The following is an 8,874-nucleotide window of genomic DNA, read 5'->3' on the forward strand; positions in this document are numbered from 1 at the left end:
ACGACCTTCAGAATTATCATCACAGTAAGTGAAACTGTACAGTATTTCATATCCACACATTTAACAAAAAGTGGAACCCTGATGCCAAAATGTAAACCCAGTGACAGTAACAGATGTTACCGCATCCGCATTCGGATTTGCAGTAGGTTCGTGTTCATTCCAACATATATTGGTAGACTTTTAGAATGCACTAGTTATGCAGTGAATACGGTAAATAGTTGTCAATTACGCAACATAACATACCTTTTCGCGTCTCGTGTAAGACGGTGATAATAAAATTCAACATTAAGTGTCAAAACCGTCAAGAGAACATCATATACGAATACTATTGAAAGAAGTTTAAACCTATTAAGCCTTTAACTTATTGAATGTGTTTCCTGGGAATAACAAGTTATCATTGTATTTGTAGGAAAACATTCGGGGATAGAACCTTCGACTTCGTGGTCGCTAAGCGGACACAATATACACGACTCTTGCGGATAGCTTGTGTTTGCTGTAATTCACATTAATATGTCAGCATCGATTAATTATGTACATTATTTTATTGAAATATTTCATTCAGCTATATTTTGTTCGGATCAAAACCGCAGGTTTGTAGATAAAACAGGATTCAGTTAGGTGTCATTGCGTGCTATTAAAGTGTTTTCTTTATTAGTCATTAAATGGCATTAGCACTGCTCTGCTTCGATTGTGTCTAGCAACTCGTAGCTTAATTGTTTTATAATTTGCACACCATCTGTTTTGGAGCATTTAGCAATCAACATCAAGTCCGGAATAGTTTTGTATAGTGCCGATGTAAAGTTGGTTTTTAACCATTTTTATTTGAGTGGGGCTTATCCCGTGATAGTCAAGATGACGACGTCCATGCCGAGACAAGTTTTTTCGTCGTGGTAAACCCTTTATTTATTGTGTTTTGTTTTAATGCTGCTCACTTTCCAGCTATATCAGCAAGAAATTTACTAGCTTTTATTTCTTATTAATATTCGCTCTATATCTCGACTTCGCGAAATTTCTCATCGGGTTGACCTAATTACACTATAAAAAAACGAGCTAAGTCCAGATTTAAAGCGAATTTTAATACATTATACACTCCAATCACGTTCTTATTGATATGGCTGGAAATAGAGAGTAATTTAAAAATCATATAAAATACTTAAGGGTTTAACACGGCGAAAAAACCCTGCCTCAGAATGAAAACTGCCATCTTGACTATTACGTGTTTACCTCCTCTGTAATAATGCGCGTGTACATATGCAACGATTACACATCGTAAAAAGATTACTTGACGCTTGTTATACATTCCTATATTGAATTATGCCATCCAAAGTAAACGCTATAACTTTATGATATCATCATGTAAAGGTTTTATAGGCTGCAGGTTTGTAAAATTTCTTAAAATTATTCGGCTCACAGATTTTTTTTCTGAAATCATTTAAACAAATACATCAATTAACTTGTAATACAATAAATATAAACAAGTTCTTACGCATCTCGGCACTTAGTTTACCGCAATTAATAATTTGGACCTAAACATCTTAATATCTAATACTAGTTTCAAAGAAATGACTTCTATGTTAAAATTATTCAGGATTTTTTCCGGGATTACAAGTATTAGTTTTGGAATCGTATTTTCAAGATTCGTGATAAAGTGATTATTTATGTCGGTGAAAACAAATTATTCTCAACCGGAAAAAGATCACGATAATTTATCGTGCGGGACGTGGTGTTCAAAACGTTACATATCATATAGATTTCGAACCTCGTGATGTTAACAAGGAGGACGCTGGGCTACACGCATTTAACTTATACTAGCAAAATATAAAAATGAAACAAAAACGTTGCTTTGGAAATAACGACATTCATTTTCATTGGTGGTATTACGATGCTTGTGTACATTCGCCATTTCCATACATATTAGAAATCACAGACATGCATGTCAATGTTTCTGTAAATGATGTAACATTGGCAGCGCCGGGTCCTTATATAAACAACGTTCTAGGAAAACTGGCCATATGGAACTCCGTTAAGTATCGTTCCTGATTAGCAAGTGCATTCCGCATTGGCCTATCTCAAGCAACACTATATTTTCGTTTAGAAAAGACCTCCTTAAATTAAAAAATCCGTAAACACGGGATATGTTCTCCCTGATTGATTTGTGCGGATATCACAGTCTAATCTTACAGGACACACGACGCAAATGCATTAAGCCCATAGCGGGGCTAATATATCTGAAACAATGAGCGTAAAATGTTGAGAAAATTAGGGCTACTTTGGATAACCTGTGTCGTAAAGGGTATGGTGTCCGCCTTGCGATCGGTAGGTCACGGGTTCGTTCACCAATTTGGGAGCGTTCTTTCGATCTTTGACATAGAAACCAAGTACTGGTTCTAGGTCCAGGAGACGGACTCGAGAGCGTTTCAAATAAGCCTTAGGTTATTATGCAATCAAGCTAAAATAAAGAGGTAGAAACTAAACAATAAGTTGGTTATGAGGAGCTAAAATGTTAGTTACAAATGACGTTATTTGAATAGTGTTGCTCGTATTTGACATTGTAACGCATGTATTAATGTAATATGATGCTTATACAATGAACTTGTCGCGAAATCTTATAACAATACTAGTTGCAAAGAAAATAATTGTGTAAGCTAAAATTTTGTTGACCGCATTTAAACCATATTGTCGTGTGATTAAACATGGCCAGTGATATGTATCCAATCAAATTGTGCACTATAAATTTGGTTTATATTTAAACATGAAGAATGTTCACATATACAATCACGTCTAAAACTGTCAGTGGATGCTTTCTTGTCGAACTCTTAGACTACTTAACCTTGATAAAAGAAACTTGATGCCATAAGCTATTACAACTTCCGTTTTTATAACCGTACATAAAACAAACAACATTTTATATTCTACGAACTAAAATATATTACGCGGAAACTTCGAGGAAGTGAGCAACTGTTTTCATTAATAACCTGCATATCTCTGGTTACCTGAAAATTGTTTAGGAAATGTTTACAAAAGATACAAACTTATATAAACTTAACAGTACACGGTTTATTCCAACTATTGCTCGTTTATTTATTTGCATAGTTGTATGGCGGCCATTATCGTATAATTACATATTAACCAATAGTATACATTAAAATTATATATTTAACGAGCAAAATGATACCAGAAAAGATAATAGCACATCATTGCATAACAGCGTTATATGAAAAGTGTGATTCATGGAAAGAAGACAGATTGAAGCAATGATCAATTTCACGAATGCGAAAACATGTGTTAAAATACTCGAATCGATTAATAATCGAGTAATCTGTCAGACCTTTTTGTTACAGATCGACACTGCATTTTTGTTGAAACATTCGACCCAAGACGATTACACTGCCGGATTGATGAATCTGTTACAGTTGATGTTACATTGTGCGATGAAGATGTTACCATGATTTACTTACAGTGTCGAAATGTTCATTGACGTTCTTCTGAGCGGTTGCAAGTCCCCCCTAACCTCCCTAACCTTTGTCAATTGAATATGTATGTGTCTCGTAAAATATTTTTAAGGAACAATATGAATAATGTGCTCAGAACCCCGTTAGAAAACAAATGCTTCGCATACATTAAGATGTTGTTCAAATAGTATGTTAAGATCTAAACATTTAATGAAATATCAATATATTGATGTTATTTAAGTAAAACGCATTATTTCAACATTTCCTGTTTTCGTAGCAATCGCGTTTTTAAACACACGATTGAAAAAACACGTTTACATTAAAATCATCGCATACACAAAAACTGGTCGTTTATACCACCAACTATGTTTGGTTTTGTTATCAGATTATTGATGCCTTTTACATTGCTGTTCGTGCTAAGTTGCACGTATCTACAGTTTAAGAGGTTGCCAATATGGTAACCTTTTTTGAGTTCGGGATCTTGAAATAGAACTAGTAAAATAACATTCTTCTGTACGGTTAAGCTCTTTCCACTCTCAAAATAACAGTTAAACAACAACACTTTGTTAAAGAACAATTCATGTGTTCTGTTTACATCATTTCAAGTGAACGATTATGCTTGGTGAAATGTAATCGGGGTTGAAAAACGCATCACATTGACAGGAAACAACTATCGAAGCCATTTAAAGTCAGTCAACTATTAACGGAATAATACGTGTACATAACATCAATCGCGGTTCAATGCTATATTGCAGCGCGCAATTCCTGTTTGGGTTGGTGCATTCATTTTATCACATTGTTATCCGTATTTTACGCATTATCAAACCATATTCGATCAGTTTTATCGTAATGTCAAAGGTTACACAGACACTCATAATGTATCATATCTGTTTTGTGTGCGTATATACTGTTTGAACTACCATATCCTAACACATTTTTGACGTGCCTCAATTGTTGAAATTCATATCTCATTTTTACATTCGAATTTGATTCAACACGAGAATACCTCGGCTTCGTTCATGGCGCTTCCCAAACATGTTCACATTCATAACTCCACACAGTATTTGATTCTGTTTAATGTTTTGGCAGTTGATATAGAACAATGTACGTAAACTTTTACTTAGCTAAATGTGTGTCTTGAAGATGAACATATAGCGATACAAACTTTAGATTGCCAATCTGAACCTTTTGTGTACGCATGTTTCATCCACACCTCGTCAGCCTGCAGATTCTAGAGCAGTATCAATTAAATACGATTGTGTATGAGCGTAACATTCTTTCATATTTTAATGATACGAAACAGCTTTTGATTTGACGTTTAAAACAGCTTACAATTCATACATTTCACGTACACTACACCTACCAAACACTCTGATGCGTGTTTAAATAAAATGCAATACCGGATTTAAAGTGACTTACAACGGTAATTTATAGTGCTTTGTTAATGGTATAGCGGCAGGTAAAATGATATGACTAGGTAACTTAGATTGCACAGTTGATTCAACACATGGCTTTACTTATGAGACAAGAAATTAACTGTCTACTCAACAACTTAAAGAGTTGCAGTCGCTTAGAAATAGTCTGATTATTTACATAGATAAATACCATATAATGTATACTGATAAAATAATGAAGACAATACATTTAACTAATTTTCACGTAAGGGAACATTTGCGATGTTAAGAGACCAAAATCTTAATTGTCTAGTCTGCTTTTTTCGTTAGGCTACGATTCTTCAAGTGTCTTTTGAAAAAGTGTCGGTGTGTAGTATTTATATAGAATATTAATGCTAACTTTAAATAAATATATCAACCGCGCTCTTAGAAAAGGAAGCGTAATTCAGTTGTGTAAATGACTTCATAGATTAGCCTGTGCATTAATCACAGACTATTTAGGGACTATACTTTCTGTTTTTATGGAGTTTGTGTTTCATGGAAGTCTCTTATTAACAAAAATCAAATTTAGGCGGAAAGTGTCGTCCCTGAATATCTTGTGTAGACTGCATATTCTTATCTGGGACGACACTTTTTGCAAGTGCAATTAAGCACTTATTCTCAGAATGCTGCTAAAATAAGATCTTTTAAGAAGGATGAACCCACACAATAAAGCGGGATGGAAAACGGCATATTGGTTAAGAGTAAAAAAGAAACAGATCTTTAATACATAGTTATACATACATTAAGTAATTCATTTTTTTCATAAAATAAAATACAAATCGCTAAGAACACTCAATATGTTTGTTTTATAGAATTGTATATGCTAAATATTTATATGGCTAAACATTTCTAAACTGTGTTCTTTTTAAAACGAATATCTGGGTGTTTATAATGTTACATGTCTGGTCAGCCCTTATTTTGTAGCTGGAGTAACATTGGTCAAATAACTCGTACGTGTGCAACATCTTAATGCACTACATTGTTTCTTCTACAAAGTAAACGAGACTGTCAAAATCGCAAGTGAAAGAAACTCGTCAAGTGCATTTGGGATGTCGTTCTAAACGCTGTACGAGTAATTAGTTATAGACGCACACACGCGAAACATATATGTATCATGCATAATACTTGAAATAGTGCCAAGCACTTGTTGCGACTGAATATATGAATGTTTAAAACAACGCGCATCGTAATATTGTACTAGTAATTTCGTCTAAAGATGTGTGACACATGCACAAAGTCCAGTTAATAAACATACTGAGTGCAATATTTCCAAAGAGCTACATTTTATCAAAACAAATTTGATTCCAACCAAACAATTGGACTAATTGATTCCCTTTCCTCCGATACCAATAACTTATTATGAAGAAAACTATAAGTTCGTGTACCTCAAATTTAACACTGACTGCAATTATATGTCTAGAGTTATATTGTAACTTATGTACTTGTTAGGTCGCCATGACGTAGTGGAAATTATGTCCGCGTAGCAACAGGGATTTCAGGGGTTTGATCACCACTGTGAGAGCGTTCTTTAAATCTTCCTCAAAGAACCAAGTACTGGTTCTTGCCCAGCAAACGAATTTGAGAGCGTTTCAAGTAAAAATTCGGCTTTCGATGCAATCGTTCTAAAATGAAAAGGTTTTAACTAATTCACAATGAATATTTAACAGTCAAATGACATTGCGCACAAGCTAATCAGGGACGACACTTTCCGCCTAAATTTGATTTTTGCTATGAAGAGACTTCGTTTAAACGAAATATGTCATAAAGCGGAAAGTGTCGCCCCTGATTAGCCTTTGCGGATTGCACAGGCTAATCTGGGACGACACTTAACACACATGAAGTCTGCACAGTTTTCTCAGAACACAACTCATTTGTAAAGATTATCAAGCCGTTTTTGCTCTTCTAATGTATTACTAATGATCACCATTGACAAACGTGCTACTTACAGACGTTTAGTGAAAGCGTCAATATTTTTCAGACGCATTAGCTGTGTGACAGTTATTGTGATGCTTACGCCAATACATCAAGAGCACGCATATGCTATCGTTTAATGCAGTTTTATTATTATATACGAACAGGTAAAGCGAGTATACAAGCATAAAGTGATGGTTGAGCATGTCTTTTCCATGACATATATAATCATACTGCTCTGAATCTGAAATTTACCCCATTCAATATATGATAGAGAGTATCGACACGTGCATACAATTTAATCATACATTGTGTTAGTTAAAAGGTTAAAATGAATTTTGATATTAAAACAAACACTGTCAGAAAATGTTGACTTTGTCGACATTTTATTCGAAAGCGTTCGTTTACTTTATTTTTTAAATTAACTGTTGTAATGATTTATTAAATTAACGAAAACAAATATATAATTATACTCAATATATAGTTGATCGATTGAACTATAAGTACAGTAAGTCATTGACATACAAATATTCATTGTGTTTTTTTAATTCTAATTAGTCAATGACAATAAACTGAGGACACCAAATATATCACATAATGAAATCGATCATCAATCACTCAAGCAAAACAATCCATGATTCGAGCAGTTAATTTTGTTAGAGCATCTAAACATAATCCGTAAAGACAACATTATCAGAGATCAAAGAATGGGACAGGTAGTGACGCATCCGTCTAAAACATTTTACCATTTATTTTGATAGGAACCCTATTAGTCTTGCGATCAATTATAAGGTCAGCTAAGGTGAACAGGTCGGGAAAGCGGTCTACATAATTACCAAACATTTTAGGAATTTCACGCATGCCATTCCATCCTTCATTACAGAGTATTTGTTTCCATTAGTGATGTACATTTGCCGTCAACGCTAACCGTTGCAGTGATGGTATTCGACCTATTCATTCTCAGACAGAATGCTTAAATTTGAATATATTTGTTTGTCTTATATCCTTTCCCCAGATTGCTGAAATTATTCCATTCGAAATGCTTATTACGTTTGGTTTTCGTTTAAGACTGTTTTGTCCTATCAATTGTAATGTATTACATAAATAAATACAGCATCTGTGTTTTAAATAAATGCATATCTTATCAAATTTATGTATCATGCTAAAATAATCATGTAAACACATATTTACTTATCTATCATATCGAACATAAATATTGATCTAATTTGATTATTTGGTTTTCGATAATCTCGAACTTTTACATGATCTATTGATGTACAGAGTATAATACAATAATAATAAAATGGGATCATGTGATGTATATAAAACGCCATATGGTATACGGTTTCTCAAAACCAGATTCCATAAAAAAAATGAGTGCATGAGTGGAAATGCAAACAGCTATAATTGATATTTATCGATATACTCTTAGACATCCGCCTGATAATATCAGTATGCAATACATACTGATCTTAGCTGAATCCATCATTTGTAAGAAGGAATGTTCACAAGGTTTTAGCAGTGCATCGTTAAATTATGTACTGCCTATGCACGATTTACATATGCAAAGATTTATTTATCACATAGTTTGCTTAAAATTGAACTTGCTGATTATAACGTTTATCACACACGTTGAAAGAAACACACATCATTTTAGTGTATGGAAATATTTAAACAAATATTGCGACTTGAAAAATGTGATCAGATGTGCGTCAAAAGTCAAATACATAAACAACGATAAACTATTATATAGTAATTAAGCTTCTGTCTGTCAAGGCGTCTGAAGTTTGCAAATTATCTTATGGTGACATTATTCTTAACGCAGAGTGTGTTCGTATTTATAACTGCACATGAAGCAATATGTTACACTTGCATGAGTTAAGTATTGAAAGAAAAATTGATAGTTTGGGTTGATACAATGATATTATCATTACATTGCAAAACAAGTTGAAAGCTTCCGAATTGTCCTCAATCAATGACATACATATAATATAGCCTTTTGAAATGGTGCGTATATTTACAATGCTCAGATCTCCGCGCATCAACACATCACTTACAATGCTAATAGTTCGAAT

This window comes from Dreissena polymorpha, chromosome 9 (genome assembly GCF_020536995.1).
Source record: "Dreissena polymorpha isolate Duluth1 chromosome 9, UMN_Dpol_1.0, whole genome shotgun sequence".
In the NCBI taxonomy this organism is placed as follows: Eukaryota; Metazoa; Mollusca; class Bivalvia; order Myida; family Dreissenidae; genus Dreissena; species Dreissena polymorpha.